Source organism: Pteropus alecto, unplaced genomic scaffold (assembly GCF_000325575.1).
Source record: "Pteropus alecto unplaced genomic scaffold, ASM32557v1 scaffold67, whole genome shotgun sequence".
NCBI classification, from domain to species: Eukaryota; Metazoa; Chordata; class Mammalia; order Chiroptera; family Pteropodidae; genus Pteropus; species Pteropus alecto.
The window spans coordinates 4,002,113-4,024,428 of NW_006441061.1; the positions used below are offsets into that span (position 1 = coordinate 4,002,113).

Sequence of the window (22,316 nt, forward strand, 5' to 3'; positions counted from 1 at the left end):
AAAGACTGTAAACAACCTCAAAACTCATTTGACCACTAAGGAATTAGACCAGAGAAAGAACTGGAACCATCTTCTGATTCCTGCTATACTCTCTAACTATACCAGCTGTTTCTGAGAGACATCAAGAGAGTTCCAGTGTGGGCTTTTGGGAGAATTTGAGAAAGATGAGAGATCCATTTAGAACCACATCTGTTATTCCCAAAATAGGTTTCAAGATTATCCAGAGATTATCCTGTCAAAGAATGAGAATCTGCCCTGCCCTAATTCTCTCCTTGACCTGAGCAGTGTACATGAGGCAATCTCTGTTCATTTGAAATAATCGAATATAGGATCATTAAGGTCAAGTTGGTATTGCTTAATCAGACAGTACTGTTAAACTCTATACCTTTTAAATGTGTTTCCATGTAGGGGAAAGGTGTTTATCTAAATAGCCGGACTTAGACTAAGACAGTCTATAGAAAAAAAGAGCCTTTTTCACAGAAAAGGAATAGCATCATTTAGTATAATATAATGGCCCATTAGAAAGAGAAGAATGCTATTTGCAGCTCGGATTGAGTTCATACACTAAACTGATTGTGTTATATTGTTGCCAAACTGGTTCCTGGCTTGAAGTAATTATCAAAATGAGATTTTGTTTTTAAGATTTTTAAAAAATTAGTTGGTATTTGAAAAGATAGTCAGGTACCCTGATCCTAAGACCAAGTAATAAACGAGAATATAGCAGATTAGGCCTGATCTGGAGCTTCAGTTGAGTGAGTTCCTTTGATGTTCAAAGAGTCATTAATTGTTGAAACCGCAGGGGAATGAGAGGAACAGATATTTTGCTGGTATTTATTTCTAGTCCATCTGAGTACAGCCGCATGTTCAGTTCGGTGAACAGAACTATTGCTGCAGGTCTAAGGCCATGCCACCCTGAACAAGCCCAATCCCGTCTGATCTCGGAAGCTAAGCAGGGTGGGGTCTGGTTAGTACCTGGATGGGAGACCACCTAGGCAGACCAGGTGCTGTAGGTATAAAAAAAAAAAAAATAAGGGATTGTAAACTGACAAGGTCCTTGCAATCTGTGAGGTCAACCAAGGGTTGCCTCGCTTTAAAAAAAAAAAAGAAAGAAAGGAAAAAAAAAGAACTGTCATTGCAGAGGACCTGCCACATCAAGTCGTGGCAGATTTTTCATTTTAACCATTTCTTCTCATACTGATGTGAATGTGATCCTGGAATTGGGCCTTGGAAGGGTCACTGGCTGTCATCGCCAGCCTCCTATTCAGTGTGGGGAGCATTCCCCCTGGGGCATCCTTCGCAGATGGCCATTCCATTGTGGTCTGGGGTCATCATGAGTTCTTATGTCAGACTGAAGTCTGCTTGTATCTACTCCCCATTTGCCCCAAATTTTACCTTAGGGAACAACACACGAAAGTGATACAAGGGCCCTTTAAGTATCTGAAGACAGCTATCTAATCTTCTTGTGCTCTCGGCTGCTCAGCTGCTGTAAAAACATGCACTTCTCATGCACTTCTCACGTGATAAGCTGCCCATACCTTTCACAGTCCCTCATCTGAGGCAATGTACCGTGGGAGTTTAGAGTATAGACTTTCCTTGGAAACACTACACTAAGTGAAAGAAGCCAGTCAGAAAAGACCACATCTTATGCGATCCATTTATATGAAAGTCCAGAATAGGGAAAGCTACAGAGACAGAAAGTAGATTATAGGTTGCTTAGGCCTGGGAAGGGAGGGGAGTGGAGAGATAGGAAAGTGATAACCAGAAGGTTTGAGATTTCTTTTTGAGGTGATCAAAATATTCCAAGGTTGACTGTGGTGATGGCTGCACATATCTGTGACTGCTAAAAACCATTGAATTATACACTTAATGGTGATTGGTATGGTATGTGAATTTTATCTCAATAAAACTGCTTTTATTTTTGTTTTAAGTTTATTTTTGAATCTATTGGAGGTGACATTCGTTAATAACTATATAGATTTCAGGTATACAGCTTCATAATAGGACATCTGAATGCTCTTGTGTGCTCACCGCCTGAAGTCTGGTCTCCTTTTGTTACCATGTATTTCACCCCCTTTACCCTCTTTGTCCGCCTCCACCCCCCTTCCAGTTACCACCCCTCTGATAACTACCATTTTGTTGTCTGCATCTATGAATTTGTTTTAAATCCCACATATGAGTGAAATCACATGGTTTTGTCCTTTTCCATCTGACTTATTTCACTTAGCATAATACTCTCAAGATCCATGTTGTTGCAAATGACAATATTTCATCTCTTTATGGCGTTGTATATTTGTACCACATCTTCTTTATTAAATCATCCATCGATGGACTTCTAGTTTCCATCTCTTAGCTGTCGTAAATAATGCTGCAGTGAACATGGGGTATATATATCTTTACAAATAAGTGTTTTCAGATTTTTCGGGCAAATACCCAGAAGAGGGATTGCTGGGTCATATGGTAGCTATATTAATTTTTTGAAGAAACCTCCATACTATTTTCCATAGTGGCTGCACCAATTTACATTCCTACCAGCAGTGACCGAGGGTTCCCATTTCTCCACATCCTGTCCAGCACTTATTTCTTGTCCCGTTGACAATAGCCATTCCAACAGATGTGAGGTAGTATCTCATTGTGGTTTTAATTTGCATTTCACTTGTAACTATTGAAAAACCATTGAATTGTACACTTAATGGTGATTTGTATGGTATCATACAAAAAGATGTTAGGCATCTTTTCACGTATCTGTTGGCCATCTGTATGTCTTGGTTGGAAAAGTGTCTTTTTAGGTCCTCTGCCCACTTTTTAATCAGATCTCTTTTCTTGTTGAGTTGTGTGAGTTTGGGATATTATTAGCTCCCTATTGTAGGTGTTGTTTGAAAATATCTTCTCCCTTTCAGTTGGTTGCTTTTTTGTTTTGTGGATGGTTCTTTTTGCTGTGCAGAAGCTTTTTAGTTTATGTTCATTCATTTATTTTTTCTTTCTTTGACTTTGGGGTCAAAATCGCCTCTGAGACCAAGGTCAGTAAGTTTCGTTCCTGTGTTTTCTTCTATGTATTTTATTGTTTCAAGTCTTATATTCAAGTCCTTAATCCATTTTGAGTTAATTTTTGTGTATGGTGCCAGATAGCAGTTTAGTTTCATTCTTTTGCAGATGGCTTTCCAGTTTCCCAACACCGTGTACTGAAGAGACTCTCCTTTCTCAGTTGTATGTTTGTCAAAAATTAGTTGCCCTCATATATGTGGGTTTATTTCTGGGCTCTCAGTTCTGTTCCTTTGGCCTGTTTTTCTGCCAATACCATACTGTTTCGATTTTTGTAGCTTTGTAGTACAGTTTGAAGTCAGAGAGTATGATACCTCTGGCTTCGTTAGTTTTTCTCAAGATTGCTTTGGCTGTCTGGGGTCTTTCGTGAAAAATGCCTTTGGGATTTTGTTGGGGGTTGCATTAAATCTGTATGTTGTTTTAGGTAATAATGGCCAGTTTTATAATGTTAATTCTTAAATCCGTGAACACGGAATATCTTTCCATTTCTTTGTGTCTTCTTCAGTTTTTTCAACAATGTCTTGTAGTTTTCAGTGTACAAGTCTTTCACCTCCTTTGTTAAATTTATTCTTAGGTATTTTATCTTTTTTGTTGCAACTGTAACTGGGATTGTTTTCTTTATCTCCCTTTCTGATATTTTGTTGTTAATACATATAGAAACACAATGGATTTCTGTATATTGATTTCGTATCCTGAAACTTTACTGCACTTGTTTATCGTTTCTAATAGTTTTTGATGGCGTCTTTAGGGTTTTCTATATATAGAATAATTTCATTTGCAAACGGTGAGTTTTACTTCCTCATTCCCAGTTTGAATGTCTTTTATTTCTCTTTCTTGCCTAACTGCTCTGGCTGGGACTTTCCATACTATGTCGAATAACAGTGGCAAGAGAGGGCCTCCTCGTTGTTCCTGATCCTGGATGAAAAGTTTTCAGTTCTTCATCATTGAGTATATTATCTGAGGATTTGTCATATATGGCCTTTATTATATTGAAGTACTTTCCTTCTATACCCATTTTATTGAGTGTTTTAATCATAAATGGATATTGTATCTTGTCAAATGCTTTTTCTGCATCTGTTGATATGATCATACGATTTTTATCTTTCGTTAATATGTATCACATCGATTGATTTGCGGATGTTGAACCATCCTTGCATCCCTAGAATGAACCCCACCTGATAGTATCCCTTTAATGTATTGTTATATTAGATTTGCTAGTATTTTGTATAGGATTTTTGCATTTATGTTCATCAAAGACACTGACCTGTGATTTTCTTTTTTGTATGTTGTCCTGGTTTTGGTATCTGGGTCAAGTTGGCCTCATATTCCTTTATCAAATTTTTGGAAGAGGTTGAGAAGGATTAGTATTAAATTGTCTTTGAATGTTTGGTAGAATTCACCAGTGAAGCCACCTGGTCCCGGACTTTTTTTCATTGGGAGGTTTTTGATTACCGTTTCAATTTTCTTACTAGTGATCAGCCTGTTTAGGTTTTCCAGTTCTTCATGGTTAAGTTTAGGAAGGTTTTATATTTTTTAGGAATTTGTCCATTTCTTCTAGGCTATCAAATTTGGTGGCATAAAGCTTTCATAGTATTTTTATATATTGTAACTTCATTCTCATTTCTGATTTTATTTATTTGAGTCTTTTTTTTCCTTCATGAGTTTAGCCAGAGGTTTGTCAATTTTATCTTTTCAAAAAAACAGCTTCATTTCATTAATTTTTTTCCACTGTCTTTTTGTTTATTTCATTTATTTCCGCTTTGATTTTTATTATTTCTTTCCTCCTACTCACTCTGGGCTTTGTTTGTTCTTCTTTTTCTAGCTCTTTAAAGTGTAATGTTACGTCATTTGAGATTTTTCTTGTTTCCCGACGTAGGCCTGGAATGCTATAAACTTCCCTCCTAGTACCCCTTTTGCTGCATTCCCCCGCATTTTGATGTGTAGTATTTTCATTTTCATTTGTCTCTATATAGCTTTTGATCCATTCTTTTATGTCTTCTTTGACCCAATAGTTGTTCAGTAGCATGTTGTTTATTCCTCACGTATTTATGGTTTTTCCAGCTTTCTTCTTGTACTTGATTTTCAGTTTCACACCATTGAGGTCAGAAAATATGCTCGATATGATTTCAGTCTTATATTTAGTGAGACTAGTTTTATGTCTCAACACATGGTCTGTCATTGAGAGTGTTCCTTGTGCACTTGAGAAGAATGTATGTTCTGTCATTTTGGATGGAAAGTTCTATAACTAGCGATCAAGTCCATTTGGTCTAATGTGTCATTTAAGGCTGGTATTCCCTTTTTGACTTTCTGGTTGGGTGATCTATCCATTGCTTTCAATGGAGTGTTCTGGTCCCCTACTATAATTGCATTTTTGTCAGTTTCTCCCTTTAATTCTTTTAGTAGTTGCCTTATGTATTTTGGTGCTCCCAGGTTAGACACATATGTATTGATAACAGTTATATCTTCTTGATGAATTATCCCCTTTATCCTTACAAAATGTCCATTTTTGTCTCTTATTACCTTTTTCATCTTGCAATATATTTCGTTTGATATAAGTACTGCTACACCCGCTTTTCTCTGAATGCCATTTGCTTTAAGTACCATTCCCTCAGCTTCATTTTGAGCCCATGTTTGTCTTTGGAGCTGAGATGAGTCTCTTACTGACAACATATAGTTGAGTTCTATTTTGTAATCCATCTTGTTACTCTGTGCCTTTTGATTGGTGAGTTCAGTTCATTTACATTTAGGGTGATTATTGATATTTGGACTTACTACAGCGATTTTATCTCTTGTTTTTTGGTTGCTTTCTATCTCCATCATTTCTTTTCCCTTGTGATTCTGACGGCTATTTAGTTTGATGGTTTTCTATGAATTTTTTCTTTGTTTCTTCTTTTTTTATGTTTTGTGTCTCAGCTCTGGACTTTTATTTAGTGGTTACTGTTAGGTTTCTGTAAAATGTCTCATACCTACAATACTCTGTGTTTTGTTTTGGTTTTTTTTTTATTGCCTCTTATCTTCATTCACCTGTACCGATTCAAATCTTTCTTCCTCTCTTTTTATGATTTTGTCGTCATGTCGTCACAAATTATCCCTTTTTACGTTTTGTGCATTGGCTCTGGACTTTTATTTAGTGGTTACCGTTAGGTTTCTGTAAAATGTCTCATACCTACAATACTCTGTGTTTTGTTTTGGTTTTTTTTTTATTGCCTCTTATCTTCATTCACCTGTACCGATTCAAATCTTTCTTCCTCTCTTTTTATGATTTTGTCGTCATGTCGTCACAAATTATCCCTTTTTACGTTTTGTGCATTTGTTATCAAACTGCAGTAGTTATAGTTATTTTAATGCCACTTTTCCCTTCAGTTTTCATGATATAATTGTTTAATAACCTATTCTGTATTAGATTTGCAGTTTCCTGCCTCTTCCTGTCTGTTAACCACCTTACTCAAAAGTTTCGTATACTTTTGTCTTTTCGTTTCTGGTAGAAGAATTCCTTTCAACATTTCTTGTAGGTCTTGTGGTGGTAAATTCTCTCAGCTTTAGTTTGTCTGAGAAATTTTTTATTTCTCCTTCATACATAAAGGATAATTTTGCTGGCTATATTATCCTTGGCTGATGGTTCTTTTTCAGTATTTTGAATATTTCCTTCCACTCTCTCCTGTTGTGAAGTTTTCTCCTGAGAAATCCAATAATAATCTAATGGGGCTTCCTTTGTAGATTACAGTTTCTTCCCCCCTCTCCCCCGCCCCCCAGCCACATCACTGCCACCTTGAGAATTCTTTCTTGGTCATTCATTTTTGGAAATTTGAATAAAATGTGTCTTGGAGAAGCTCTCTTTGTTTGGTGTTAATGTAATTAAGTATTCTGTTTCCTCTGTCGTAAACTTCAGTTATTTCCATAGCCTTGGAAAGTTCTCGTCAATTATTTACTCAAGGAGGCTCTCTGTTCTCTTCTCTTCTCCTTCTGGTATACCTCTTATTTAGATTGCTCTTTCTAATGTAGGCAGATGTTTCTCATATAGTTCCTTCATCTTTTTTAACTCTTCGTTTTCTCCTTCCTCCTGGGTAATTTCTAGATTTCTGTCTTTGAGTTTGCTAATTCCCTCTTCCATTTGGTCTATTTCCAGTGGTCTCTCTAATGCAGTCCTCATCTTATTTATGGAGTTTGTAAGCTCCAGAAATTTCATCCGGTTCTCTTTTACAGTTTCAGTATCTTTGGTAAAGTACTCCTTTTGTTCACTAATTTTATTCCTGAACTCATTGAACTGCCCTTCTGAGTTTACTTCATAGCAGCAGTCTTGGATTCTCTGTCATCTAAATCAGTCTTCTATGACTTTGCATTTGGTTTTTGGAGACTTTTCATTTTCTTTCTATGATCCCAAGTTACATTGGTAGTTCACGGTATTCGATGGATTGTTTCTCTGTCTCTGCATTGAGGTGATCTTCTTTGTTGTTGTTCAGATACTGTTTTGCACTCAACAATTCAGCAGGTCGATAGGGTACTTTCTTTTGTTTTTCAGTAAATGTTGTTATAGTGCAAATTCTTGTTTTGTCTGCGCTATTTGCCCCTCTGGGATTGCTGTTAAGTGTTGTCATTCAGTTAAGGAAAATGCCATGTACCCACTGGGATGATGGTGTCCCCTCTGACCAACTTGCTTCGCTGTGGTGGGGGGATGCGGCAGACGATAGAGAACTGATTTTCCTAGCTCTCGGAGCCACCTCCTTTTCCCACTGTATTTTGGATTTTATCAGGCTCTGTCAGAGGGTGTCGGGGAGAGGACGGAGTTTGTATCTCACGGCTCTGCCTCCCCTTCCAGCAATGGCTATATCCACCATTGCATAGTTTAAAGGTTCCCAGCCACCTCTACCCGGCTGTTGTGATAATGGGCAGTGGGGAAGGGAGATGCCTTTTGCAAGAGGTGAACTGCTTCTGCCCCTCTTACTCTCCAGGCCATAGTGTGAGGGCTGCAGTCTGACTTCTCCCCGACTACCACGCTTGCTGGAGCTGCAGTGAACACCGAATGTGTCTGCAGCCATCGTCCCTGTCCTTCCCCCTGTCCTGCCTCCCTAGTCATCCTAACACGCCCACCTTTAAGTGTCCCAACGTGCGGATCTTTCAGGTGTGTTTGTGTGTTGAGCAGGGGGTCTTTGTTGCGTTTTAGTTGTCTAGCTTGTTGTAAATGTAAGGGGAGAAATGGAGTCTTCTCACTCTGCCATGATGCTGACGTCACCCCCAAAACTTTTTTTAAAAACAATACTGTCTAAGCTTTGTGATATAAATCTGGGTTCAAATATCGTTTCTGCCATTTGCTAGCCACGTGACCTTGAGCAAGTTGCTCAGCCTCTCGAAGTCTCAGTTTCCTCATCAGAGACAGAGTGGCCTGAGTGCCCGCCTCATCAGGTTGTTGTGGGGCTTAAATTAGATTCAGTATAAAAAGAGCCCGGTACAGTGTCTGACACGCAGGTGTTTAACGCAGTGACTTCTTCCCCCGTTGAGTCTTGGAAAATAAGATGCCCAGAATTGGTCGTAATCATCGATACTTTTCCCGGATTGCTTAAGTGAAAAGTGGAATGGAAGGAAGGAGAAAGTCTGGGGATGTCAGTATAAAGGGTCTTAGCACCCAGGTAGAGCGCCCTCTCTTGCCAGCTGAGAGGCCTGCAGCCGTTTGGGGAGGAAAATGTGGCTTTCAGTGGCCTGGGCCCTATAGACATTAGGAAAATTAAAACAGAAAAAGAAACCCTGGTGCGAGGAGATTTGAGTTCACTTTGAAGTGAAAATAGAAACTTTGAGTAGAGCTAGATTAAAACCCTTGGAGATTACCTCTCAGACTGCATTATTTTGCAGAAGTGGGGCTGAGGGTTAGAGGCCGCACTGGTCGAAGACAGAGCCAGTAGCAGAATCCAGGATTTTGACTCTGCCCAGTTTAGTTCAATATACTCTGCCTCCTACTATGACTGTGGGTACTTAACTAGCCCCTAAAACTTGGCAGCCTTTATAGTCACAGCTTATGACATTGCCGTATCTGTGCATGGCACGATCTTAGCGTTTTAACCCCCCCAATGATGCTCAGGAAGCAGCAACTGAAATAATCGGTACACTCTTCTAATATGGGATATAAAAGACTCGACACAATACCTAAAAAAAAGACATCTTAAAGATGCACCTTCCTTTGAAGTAAATAAATGAATAATAAAGGTAGGGCTTAAAGAGCTTCTTATCTGCTTTAAACTCTTGGCTTGGCTTTATAGGAAGCTTGAATTTCCCAGGGCCACAGTGGAAACTGGAGATGGTGGCTATCTCTGTTCCTGCTGTGGCTTTGTGAAGCTTTCTACGCTCCATCAACCCTGGGCCTCGGGCCTGTTTTTGTCCAGTGCTCCTTCCCCTTGGCTGGAGTCTGACCTGGCTCTAAGACACAAAATGAACCACCTACACCGTGTGAGAAAATTCTCAAAAACCACAGAAATGCCAGTGGTGGGGGCGAAGGTGGGCAGAGGGAGGTAAGTTCACATCACCCAGAATAAGCACAAACTTAAATCCTTGCCAGTAGGTCTGACCCAATTGAATAGTCCTGTTGGTTAAAACCAGCCAGCCACTGTGCCCACCTTCGTCAACCTGGTGGCCTTTTCCCCGTCTCACATGTAAAACGCTGCTGTCGCCTTTGGTTAATGCCTTTAGATTGAGTTTGAATGCATGGGACATTAGAACTGGAAAAGTTTTCACGGTTTGTCCAGTTCAGTCTCCACGTTTTGCTGCCCAGAGAGGTTAAATGACTTGTCCAGGGTCCCACAGAGGCACTGGAGGAGGGAAGATGTCCTTGTTGCACCCCTTAGTGATGCATTTATGGACACGGTCAACTATTTTTTCCTTTTTTCATTCATACCTCGAGTGTATTCTTTTTGATAGTCTCTTCTTTAACCTATATACAGAATAAAGATAGCATCTGATAAATAGTTCTATAGCTACGAAATGCCTTTTCTAAGCGCTGGCTTGGTTTAAACCAGTTCCACTTACGCAGGCTTCCCCCAGCTGTCCTTTGCACCCTTGGCAGCCCTGATGTATAGTTGCTGAAGGCAGCCGTTGGGTGGGTTCCCACCTTGGTCCGCGCTCTTCCCTCTACACTCCTCCAGCACAGAGCAAGCAGCTGCTGAGAGCTGTGCTCGCATTCATTCAGACAACCTCAGCTTTAGGGTGCGATCCTGAGATCACTCTTAAGAAACCGAAAACATTTAGTATTGCTTTAATAATAAACCTGCTGGTTTGCGTCTGCACGTGGGAGATGGGAAGGCGTGAATGAGGGTAAAGTGGCTGTGACAAGCAGGCTGACCATGTGCCAGTGGTTTGGCTGCCACTGATCAGTTTCGGATTGGTTGAGAAATTTCTGATTATTTTAGGCGATTGGGTTTTTTCAATATCATATTCTTCCCCTCCCCTTTATACTTGGCACATACTTATCCTGAAGCAGAATCATGCTCTCATTTAAGAGCAGGAAAAAAATAGAAATTTTGCTGGGTTTCTCTGTGGTCTCTCTTTGCTTCTGCAAAACTTTAATTTACATGTTAAATCTCAAAATCGTACACGTAACCCAACTAAAACTAGATAATTTTGTACACACCTAACTTTCTTTTAGATAAAAGGAAAAAAAGACGTCTTTGTTAGTAGGCATTGACCTTGAACTTGGGACCTCAGCGGGGACTGGCTTTTTACCAGGAGTAAGCGGAAGCCATCCAAGAGACTTCTCCGTGCAGCACAATTCTCCTCTTCCACAGTCCCGGGAGTTTCCTTCAGGGAGTTTTCGCCTAAGCTAGAGTTTCCGGTTTTACTTCCTAAAATGGAAATAGATGGAGGGGGTCTCCCCATTTTCATCACTGCAGTTGTCATCCTTGATACCTTGATTTCATTTGTGCCAAACGAGGCGAGCACCTGGCTCCTCTTTGTCTAACTGCGGGCTGAGTCACTGGCAGAAGGCTGTGCAGTCCTCCTGTGTTACATTCTGCAAGCCAGCTGCCACAGAGCCGCTCAGGACAGCACGTAGGATCTAAACATTTAAATTCTCCGGTCGATTCATGTCAGAGGAGATGGATGGTCACCTGCTGCAGTTGTGTCTCTGGAATAACAAATCAGTACCATATATCAGTGTGTAAAAGAGATCGTTCTGTCCTAAAACATTTTAAAAAATAATGTATTCCACTGCACATTTTTAAGTTGACATCTGAAGTTTTTTGACATAAGTTTAATAGCTGCAGAGGGTATGATTTCTGGCATGTTCTATTTCTGCTTTAAATGTATTTATTTGTCGGTTTTGGTTCTGGTCAAAACCTTAGAGTTTTGCACGTTCGACTCATTGAATTTATTGTAAATGTCCTCCGCATAATCTAATTGACCCAGCCAGTCCTCACTTTCAAATCAAATCAGCCTGGCTTCCTGTCAAATAAAATCTGGCTTCATTTCTCAGTCTTTAAAAAAGTGTTAATAGTCATCTTTCTGACAACATGTCTTCTGAATATTATAATAACTCTAAGATAGATAGATAGGTAGTAAGAAATTAAACTGGTAGACGTGAGACGTGGAGCATGGCCCTGGAGTGGGTTGTGGGCAGCAATGCCTCATAAAAGATTTCCTCAGGAGTATCCACTTGTCCTTCAGTGATGCTCCAGGGCCACTTATCCCCTGAGCCGGTGGTCCCCATCCTTTTTGGCACCAGGGACCAGTGCTCGTATGAGAATCTAATGCCCGATGAGCTGAGGCGGAGCTGAGGCGGTGATGCTGGCGCTGGGGAGCGGCCGCAGATACAGATGAAGCTTCTTCGCTCACTCGCCCACCACTCACCTCCTGCTGGGGGTCCATTCCATTGGAATCTGTCGTTTTCTCTGAAAAGTATGGGAGATCCTGTGGCACTTTTTTATTCACCAGGTCTCTATGTTTTAGATTCTTAGAACCTACTTCTGTAGGTGATGAGCCTCGTCTTAACCAGTTTCTGTTGATGTTTATAAGCTACACCAACAGGAGGCTTATAGTAGCCTGCCCTGTCTCTGGGTATGGGTGGTCGCTCACACCCAAGAAAGCTAAGTGTGGTAGACTTTTATTTTAGTAGTTGCATGTAATCCAAAAGGACTTAACAGTCTACCAGATACTTCTGGTTTAGGTGATGCTGCTGTAAAAGGAAAGAGAAATACTGTATTAACCCATGAGGAAGTCAAAGATACAAGAAATGCTTTAAAATAAAAATATTGGCAAAATCTGCAATTGCACAAATTTTCATTGGTCTCTGGCCTAGGTTCTGAACCAGAGAGATTTTAGGATAAATAAGACATGGTCTCTCCCTCGCCTAGTTTACCGTTTCCTTTCTTCTGCGTATTTTGGGCTTAATTTGTTCTTTTCTGATTTCTTGAGGTCAGAAGCTGAAGGCCATTGATTTGAGACCTTTCTTTTCTGACATCTTCTCTTCTGAGTACTGCTTCTGCTGCATCCCACAAATTCCGATATGTTGTGCTTTCACACGATTCAGAATACTTTCTACTTTCCCTTTTGATTTCTTTTTTGATATTTGGATTATTTAGAAATGTGTTAAGTCATTTCCAGATATTTAGGTATTTTCCAGATAGCTTTCTGTCGTTGATTTCTAATTTAATTACACTGTATCAAAGAACATCTCTTTCTCCCTTTCGGTAGATTGAATATTATTTGTAATTCCATTTTATCTCTTGTTGGCTTTCTCTCTCTCTCTCTGATGCTTGCTTTAGGAATGATGGTATACATCTTTAATTTGTCACGGCCTATCTCAACTGATATTATACCACTTCACAAATAGTTTAAGAATCTTAATAGTGTACTTTAATTTCTCTCTTCCCAGGCTCTGTACTGTGGTTTTTATACACTTTTACTTCTACTTATGTTATAAACCCACAAAAAAATTGCTTTATTTTTGCTTTAAATAGTCGCTTATCTTTTAACAGAGATTTAAATAAGAAAAAAGTCTTTTATATTGACTCTGCAGGTACCATTTCTGATGTTCTCCATTTCTTCCCATAGATCCAGGTTTTCAGCCAGTATCATTTTCCTTTTATGCAAAGAACGCCTTTAATATTTCTTGTAAAGCAGATCTGCTGGCAGCAAATTCTTTCAGTGTTTGTATGCCTGAAAAGTCTTCTTTTACCTTCCTTTTGGATGGTATTTTTCTGGATATAGAATTCTGGGTTGTTCCTCATGGGAAGTCCCCTGTCATTCTTATTTTTGTTCCTCTGTATGTAATGGGTATTTTTTTCTCTAGCCGATTTTAAGATTGTCCTCGTTATTACTGATTTTCAGAGATTTAATTGTGATGTGCCCTAGTGTAGGTTTTTCTTTTTTCCTTTTTTGATGTTTCTTACGTTTGGTGTTCGTTGAGCTCCTTGGAACTGTGAATTTGTAATTATCAATAAAGTTGGGGGACTATTTTTTTCTGTCCCCACCTTCATGGACTCTAGATACGTGTATATTAGCTTCTTAGTGATTCTCCCGAGGCTCACTGATGCTCTGCTCATTTTTTGGTTTTGTTTTTTTTCTCTATGCGTTTAACTTGGAAAGTTGCCATTGCTGTGTCTTCTTCAAGTTCATTAATTGTTTCTTCTGTATCATTTAATCTGCTGTTAAAACCAGTATATTTTCATCTCAGACATTGTAGTTTTCATCTAGAGTATCTGCAGTGTCTCTGTGTATCACGATCTTTCCGCTTGCTTCTTGAGCACATGAAATACCATGATGACTTTCAATATCCTTGTGTACTAATTTTATCCTTATGTCATTTCTGGATCAGTTTCGGTTGATTGTTTTCTGTCCTCATTATGGGTCATCTTTTCCTGCTTCTTTGCATTCCTGAATTTTTGTTGGCTTATCTTTTTGATTCCCGGGTATTTTTGAATTCCTATAAATGTCCTTGAGCTTTATTCTGAGATGCAATTTTTTGGAAACAGTTTGAGCCTTTTAGGGCTTTTTAAAGCTTTGTTAGGCAAGAACAGCATTTACTGTAGGGCTAGTTTTGCCTCACTAGGCAAAACCCTTGGAGTACCCTACCCTTCCTGAACCTCATTCACTATGTTATGAGGTTTCCACTCTGGCCGGTGAGAACAGGAACTGTTCTTAGTGCTGTGATGCCTCTTCCCACGCTCAGGCAGTTTCCTCACTTGCATGTGCTGTGACTCAGAGGGGCCTTCAGTAGATCAGAACTTGCTCTCTGCACAGCTGTCTCCTGTGTGGTGCTCAGTCCTGCAGACTCTAGCTGCCCTGCCCTCCCTGGCCCTCCAGTTCCATCTCTTCAACACTGGGAGACTGCTGGCCTCTGCCTGAGTACTCACCCTCTATACCAGCCAGAAAGCTAGGCTCACCTCATTTGTATGAATCTCTCAGGAGTCACTTCCTTCCTTGCCCGATGTCCAATATCTTGAAAACCATCATTTCATACATTTATTCTGGAAGTTTGTTATTGGCAGGAAGCCGAATTGGTCCCTGTTACTCCATCTTGGCCAGAACCCCTTGAATTCATAACTCAGTTTTACAATATGTAGGAATCCATTAAATTAAAAGCCAGTAACCAACTAAACATGGAATTTCTCTTATGTTTGTAGGTGGGCACCCAAGACATCACTGTCTGCTCCATTTCATCGGACTTTCAGTGCCTAAAAACAAGACTCATTTTCATGAAAGGATTACTTACTTAGTAGGATTTTTGACTCTGAACTAGCTCTTCTTTAGTTAATATTGTTTTAAAAAAAAAAAACTCAGCTGAGTAAATTTGGAGATCTAATTGGCTTTAATAAGGAAATCATGAATTGGGCAGCATCCCATCTAGCAAGGAGACAGGTGCTCCAAGGAGTTGTCTAAAATGGATGGTTTTTAGAGGAAAAAGGATGGGACAAGGGAGCTATTAACAAAAGAAAAGAAGGGATTATTTTTAATCCAGGATGGTTTCTTTGGTGGCGGGGCATGGCAAGTGTTTTTACCTTGACGATTGCCTCTTCTTTCTGTGGGGCACTGGTGTGGGGAACGGCGAAGGCCCACTTGACAGATTACCTTACAGTTGCTTGACCAGAAAATTCTGGACTGGTTGATTAAGATTATTACATCTCTGGGAGAGGTAGAAACTGCAATTAGGTCAGATATTCAATCTAGGTTCGGTATCATGGGCTTTTAGCACAAGTGACGCCATTTTTGGCCTGTGGGTTTCTCTTTAGCAGTGTTAAAACTACTTAGTTGAAAAGTGGGCCCCTGTCTTGCTGGCTGTGCTTTTTAATCCCTCTGAGTTTCCTTTGTTGAACCAAGGCCCCAGGTACACTGAGACACTTAGAAATCGAAGGAAAAAAACAAAAGATTACCAAATTAAGGGCATGTCACAAATAAAGGATAATTAGGACGGTGCCCAATTTGAAAACAAAGACGACAAAAAACTAATTAGTTGCATGAACTCACTATTTTCTAGATAATGATAATAAAATAGCTAATAGGTGGAAAGAGCATCCAAACCTATAGAATAGTTTTGTTTGTTTTTTAGGCAAGGCAACCCTTAGTTGACCTCACAGATTGCAAGGACCATCTTGCTGTTCTTTGTGTTGTTTTTTAAGTAATTGTCATATGTATGCCTGGTAATACATGCTCGTCATTCAGTTTCACGGATATGAGGATATTCAGTGAAAGTAAATCTCCCATCTGCCTTTCTCCCTTCAAACCCACAAGTGCCCTCCCTGCCCCAAACCATCTCTTCAATTTTAGTGTGTCTTTCCAGAGATATTTTCACATATACAAAACCTAGAAATAAATGACAGCATGCTCTCTATCCCCTTTCTTCTACACCTTGCTCTTTTCATTTAACAAGATATTTTCAAATTGTTCCATAGTAACGTTAACCTAAAAATAAAAAGCCAAAGTAAGAGGCAACAAGCATTTATTTAAGACCCAAAAGAATAGGTATTCAAGAAGCACTGATTCAGACAAAAACCCAAATAGCGTTCCAGTTTGGAGGTAAAAGCAAGCGGTATTTATGAGAAAGGTAAGGGCAATAATTACCTGAATAGAAGAAACAAATTTCTCTGGGTGCTTTTAAACTAAAAAAGGAATTTCCATACTTGCAGATAAACTAACATGATGATGCTAATTCGAAAGATATCTTTAATTAACCCAGTCCATAGGTTATTTTCCCCAGTTTTAACATTGCAAAGGTTTGAGGAGTAAGGCCCACAAGGCAGTTCCACTGGGTTGGCAGCTCTGATTCCTTTTTGACGTGGCTCCGTTTACATTATTTTTCACAATAGTACATATAGAGCTGCGTTGTTCTTTTTAACAGCTGCATAGGGTCCCCTTGTATGGGTGTGCCATAATTTATGTACCCATTCCCCTTTTAAGGGACTAAGTTCTTTCCAAACTTGTGCTGTTATAAGCAAGGTTGCAAAAAAATAACCCTTATATTTGATCACCTGGATAGCATAAATATGTATATACAAATTTCTCACATGCAAATATATCTACAGGATAAATTGCTTACAGTAGAATTGCTATGTCAAAGGGCTTGTGCTTTTGAGGTATTGGTAGCTGGACTAAATTGCTCTTCAGAGAGGTCGTACTGATATACTCACTCATAACAACGTATGAGGGTGTGCGGTTCCCCATACTCTTCCTGACACAGTTTGTTAAACTTTTTCATGTTTGTTTTAAAAATAATTTAAAAATAACACTTTCACAGAGTCACCTTTGCAAGGGATAATGGTAGCCGGTCCCTGCATTTGTCTGCTAGTAAATTAAACAAATGAGCAAAAATTAATTTCCTTTTATTCATAAGCATTTACACAGATCAGTCTACAGACTTAATTGGTGTCTGGTTTTGGTTACGAAGGATAGAAAGATCTGTCACTTGGTTCCCGTCTCCAAGCAGCTCACCGTGTACAGGGAGACAAGGGTGGAGTGCATTATGTTATACATGGTTGAAAAGAATGGCATCACGGAACAAGAAGAGTATTGCTAGGTGTCTTAGGAGATGTTGCCAGGGACTTTTGATCATGTTAAACTTGATGGTAAATGTCATCCCAGAAACAACCCAGCGGAACGAAGGAAGTTGGGCTCGGGGTGGATTGATGAGCCTGGAAGCTCATCTGGAGGTTGCCATCGGCTCCTCCCTGCAGAAGTACAGGGCTGCAGGCAGGGAATCGGCCGCCTGTGATTGGAGGGATGTTGTTGGTTGGGATAATGAACTTGGTAGTGTCGGCAGAGGTGATTGGCCGCGCCCTGCTGCAGTGAGAATGCAGGCTGGATGCTCGGGTCCTCGCTTGTGTGATGATCATTAGTTGAGCGAAGACAGTTGAATAATTGAGAGCTCGAAGTTGCTTCTGCCTCTGGGAGAGGTCTATCGGGCTATTGCTTTTTCCTTTTTTTTTAAAAAAGCCAAACATTTGATCACCGTTCACCTACAGAAGTGAGTTTTCAAGCTCCAGCTGCTCTCTTCATTGCCAGCAGCCCGGCAGGGCTCTCTTACAGTGAGCTATTTCTCAGGCCAGGCACGACAGCAGTGCTAGCAAATTTGAAAGAGCAGGAAACAGCCACTGCATGCAGAGCTTCCAGCCTTACAACTCCCCAGGCTAGTCTTCCAAGCAGCTGTGTAGCCAGCGACCCTTGATATTGTGGTCACATCCCTCCTTAAAAGTGACCAGTCACCGTCGGCGACGTTGGGAGAAAGCCGTGATGTTGCAGATGCTGTGGCATTTTCTGTCCAGCTTTTTCCCTAGGGCTGGGTGCCAAGGCTCCAGAGAAGGGAATGATAACGAAGTCAGAGGCACCCCAGCTCCTGCTCAGGGAGACAAGATGTCAAGCTTTTTGGGGAAACAGGACGGAAGGGCTGAGGCCACCGAAAAGAGACCCACCATTTTGCTGGTGGTCGGACCTGCTGAGCAGTTTCCTAAGGTACGACAACCCCAAGAGGACCTCCTAGTTTAGGGGGGCTGGTCTAGGAACATTTTCCTGGAAAAAGCTGGATTGTGGGGAGGAAGAGAGGACTTATAAATCAGTCAGTTTGGTGTTGGGGACCAGGGAGGAGAGTTAGACAATGAAGAAACCTAAATCTTCAGTTCAGAATCTTTCTGAGGCCCCTGTAAGAGCTTTATTACCCTACTATGACCTCTTCAGTGTGGCCATCTGGGGCAGGAAGGTCAAAGCAATAGATTTAGATTTGCTTTAGATTTGTCCGTTTGGCCCCAGAAAGCTATTCGAAAGTAAAGGACAAACGATTACAGTGTGTTCTTATGTCTTAACATATCTGAACAACGTAGGGAGGACCGAGCTAAGTGGCAGACAGGGTGAACCTTCAAAGTTGAACCCAGGGCTAGTTGGGCAGGGCCAGCCTATCCTGCACCCAGAGGTCAGACCCCTTGCCTTGGTGGGCAGAGGGTCTTTGGGGCTGGGAGGAAGGGAGTGGGTGGTCAGAGGAGAGGCTGGAGGCTCAAGGTGCAGGGCTGGTGCCTCTCTTGGGTCTGTAGGTCTGTGAGTGCCAGGGCCTTCCATCCCTCTCCTGCCCTGCTGGTGGGTTATCTCATCTGATCCTCTTAAGAGCCAAGGTAAGTGTTGACCACCCCCCTTTCCATAGATAAGGAAACCGAGGTGCCGAAAGATTAAGTGATTTGCCCAGGTTTAATAGGGAGGGGTAGAGGTGATATCACACCTCTAATCTGTGTGGAGCTTTGCCCTGCGTTTCTCTGCTTTCCCTTAAGAAAGTAGTTTTTAATGAGACCAGCCAAGTGGGTTCTCAGGATTAGAGTGGAAGCACCATCTGGCTGAGATTTCTCCTGCCTACAGTGGCAGTGACCTTGTTCACCTCCTAAGCTTTAGTTATTTTGAATCTTTTCTCCTTTCTCTGGGTAAAAATCAACTAGAGAAGAAGATTCTGCCCTGTGTCTGGCTCATTGTAGATTTCTGGAAAAGCGTTTGTTGAAATGAATTGCTACATTTAAGAAATAAATGTTCCATTTTCCTTTGCTAAGTGGGAGGGATCTTTGTTGTAACAACTTTTGCAGTCCTTTAAGCCTGGAGGGGAATCCTTAGTCTGGGACTGGCTTGTGGTTGGTGGGGATCTCAGAGTCTGTATTATGCTCTAGATGTGCTGCTGAGAAGTGTCGCTTTCTACCTTTTGATCATTTTAGACAAGCTCAGAAATGACGGTGGTGCTATCTTTTGTGACGAACTTTTATCTACGGATCTGCTTGCCAAGAGATTATAGGACTTGGCTGGCTCCCTTTCAAAGTCACCTCCTTTTGACTTTAATAATTAACTGCTCCTCTTCCTAGACTCATCCTGGCACCTCTTGCCAGCCCTCAGAGTGGCCTCACATCAGGACTTCCTGTAATGAACAGCTTAGCTCCTGGCCTGTAGCATCAGGAGCGAGGGGTCTGAACCTGAGACCCGCACCTTTCACTGGCTCTGTTCCTCAGAAGGGAGAGGAAATCAGCTGGCGGGGGCGTGGCGGGAACCCCAAAAGGGTGATGGATCAGCCGGTTTGGGTTGAAGCAAGAAAGACATCTAGGTAGTGTGGACTTTTTAAAAGCAGATCAACTGATCATTGGAATAGTAGGAGTGTTTCTGCAGCCTGTGTCCTTTTCCCGGGCAGCTACTCTTGGAAGTAGGTTTCGGGGTTTGTGATCACTGGCCGATGGGGTCTGGCCTCACCGTTCTCTCAGGAAGAGGCTCCCGAAACGTTCTGGAAACCTTAATAGACAAGTTCACGTTGGCTCTCAGGTTTCTCAGTTTCCCAGTGGCCCTAACTTTTTTATTTTCTTTTTTGCTCTCATTTCCCCCATTTAAATATGTCTGCTAGTGAGTCAGGTCGCTACAAGCTTTTATACTAGGAACCGTTCCAGTTTCCCCCTTTGTCTTACTCTTACAAGTTACTCTGCAGTTGGAGGAGAAAGCCATTAGTCTGGAGTGGGAGGGGCCCTCGGGGGCATCCAAGCTTTCGGATCCTGAGAGGCTGTTTTCTCAGAAGCTCAGAGAATTTTGCTTATTGTGTGTCTAGTTGCCAAGTGTAGCTAGGTTTCATTGGAAACCGGCTACACTGGGCTGTCATGGCAACGTGATCCTCAAATGACACTGTGGCCACAGCAGCAAATGAGGTTCGTGTTTTACCGGTAGGTGGGGCTAAAGCAGGATGCGGGCAAGGCTCCCTCGCATATTAATATTTTGGCTTGGTCTGAGTCACTGCAGAGGAGGGGGACATACTTTATGACCTAATGCAGCACTCCCCAAGGTAGTCTACCTGCCCTGTCTTACTCACCGACAGGAAGCACCTGTTTCGTTGGCAGGAAGCAGAGTGGTAGAACAAGGAAAGCTTGTGGGGGCATGGGCGGAATTGAGGGTGAGAAGATGCTCCGAGAAGAACTGATACTTTAGAGAGTCAATGAAATATGATACCTGGGGAATCAACTAAGGGAATCTAGTTGCCGCCATTGTTCCTGAATACGAGTTGTCATATGAATGGACGTCAGAAGAGAGGAAACAAAAGTAGATCTGGGTCACGAAATTAGAATAAGAGAGCAGAGATCGTAGATGGCAGGACTGGGAGAGACACAGCGCGATACGCCGGGACCTTAAAGGGCCTGAGCTGGCGTGCAATAACAAGAACAAACTCGAGCCCTGCTTTCGTCTTCTTCCTTATTCGTATTTCTTTCGTATGTATTCAGAAGCGATAACACGGATACTTTTCTTTTGTTGCCTTTTATAGCTCAGGCTAAGCTTAAAATCGCTCGGGTTACGCCTTTCCCACACACCTACCACCTTCCAATTCGAAGTACTGCTTACCATAATTCTCTGTGTCAGCCTTACAGGTGTTCTTTAGAAACTGAATTCTGAAACCTCCTTTTGGTGGTGTCAGGTTTGGGTGCTGTTTTGAAGTGGCCCTGGGTGAGGCTCGGCCCCACCACCACCAGGCGCCGGGGCTTGGGCTACCTCTCTTGGCCTGTTTGCTCACCACAGAGATTAAGGGGTGACCCCAGTGCCTCTCTGGGCCCCACTGTGTATCATTTTAGGGTTGAAGCATTTACTTTGGACACAGAGTACCTGGAAATTGTTTTGGGAAGAACTTCCGTGATTCTGCATATGACCTGTGAAACTTGGAAGGATGGGCTGGTTAGATGCCAACTTAAGTTTGTCCAGTGAAGACATTCTGTTATACTTGACCACAGTTCAAAATAAAAATAAGTCATCACCTTTTTAAAAATTAACAGTGGATCATAGTTTCAAAATAAACATGAATTTAAAACCCTTTTTAAAAATTAACATTGGAATACAGTCTACCTACGCCATGCTACCCTGAACAAGCTGGATCCTGTCTGATCGCGGAAGCTAAGCAGGGTGGGGCCTGGTTAGTACTTGGATGAGAGACCACCTAGGAAGAACTAGGTAGGCGTAAAAAATAAAATAAGGGATTATAAACTGACAAGGTCCTAGCAGTCTGTGACTTCAACCAAGGATTGCCTCGCCTAAAAAAAAAAAATTAACATTGGAATAGAATTAACATTAGCATTGTAAAATAACATCTTGATAAGCACATGTAGAATTTTTCAGAGAACATTTCCTGATACTTTTGTAAAGTAATGAGCTTTGTTATAATCGAAGAGATTCCATGCTATTTTTTTCTAGAAAATCATTGCTCTTATTTGATAAAATTTTAATTATTTTTCCTTATATGTCAAATATAATACAGAGGTTTTACTTTTATTTCAAATTGTTTTTAAATCTCTTAGATTTGTCTTGTTAAATATATCATAAAACTCAACGGTACAAAGAAAAAACCTCAATGGTACATTTATGATTACCAAAATTATTTGAAATATACAGTTATTAAGAAATTAACATCTACAGTTGACAACTTACTTATTTAGCCAAAATATCTGCCATTTTATATTGGAACAACTAGTCATCGTTGACATAAGATACTTCAACAGATCTGTGTAATTTATTTTCGTTTCAGAAGGATATGTGAATAATTTAACAAAGGAACATCAGCATTTTTAGATTGAGCTCTTATTTATAAATGAGAACCTCCTTTAAAATAAAAAATAATACATCGTCTTGTTGAGCTGGATAAAATAAAACCTGAGGACTTCTTCAAGAATGGTTGTGTTTGTTGGGATTTTAGAGGCCTGCCAAGCCCAATTCATTCATACAGAAACTGCTTAGATCTAGCACCTTCTATGATCCTGGCAATGGTTCCCTCCACACCAGGAGGTACAAAGGTTTGAAACAATAGCCTCCTGCCTTCCAGGATCCCAGAG

General features: G+C 41.0%; 1 protein-coding gene and 1 pseudogene across 2 annotated transcripts in view; both read left to right on the forward strand.

The window, feature by feature from the left end:
* SLC25A25 (solute carrier family 25 member 25) overlaps positions 1–22,316 on the forward strand; it is a 37,345-nt gene that overhangs the window by 3,216 nt on the left and 11,813 nt on the right. The window lies entirely within an intron of this gene.
* On the forward strand, positions 895–1,013 carry LOC112484804 (annotated as a pseudogene).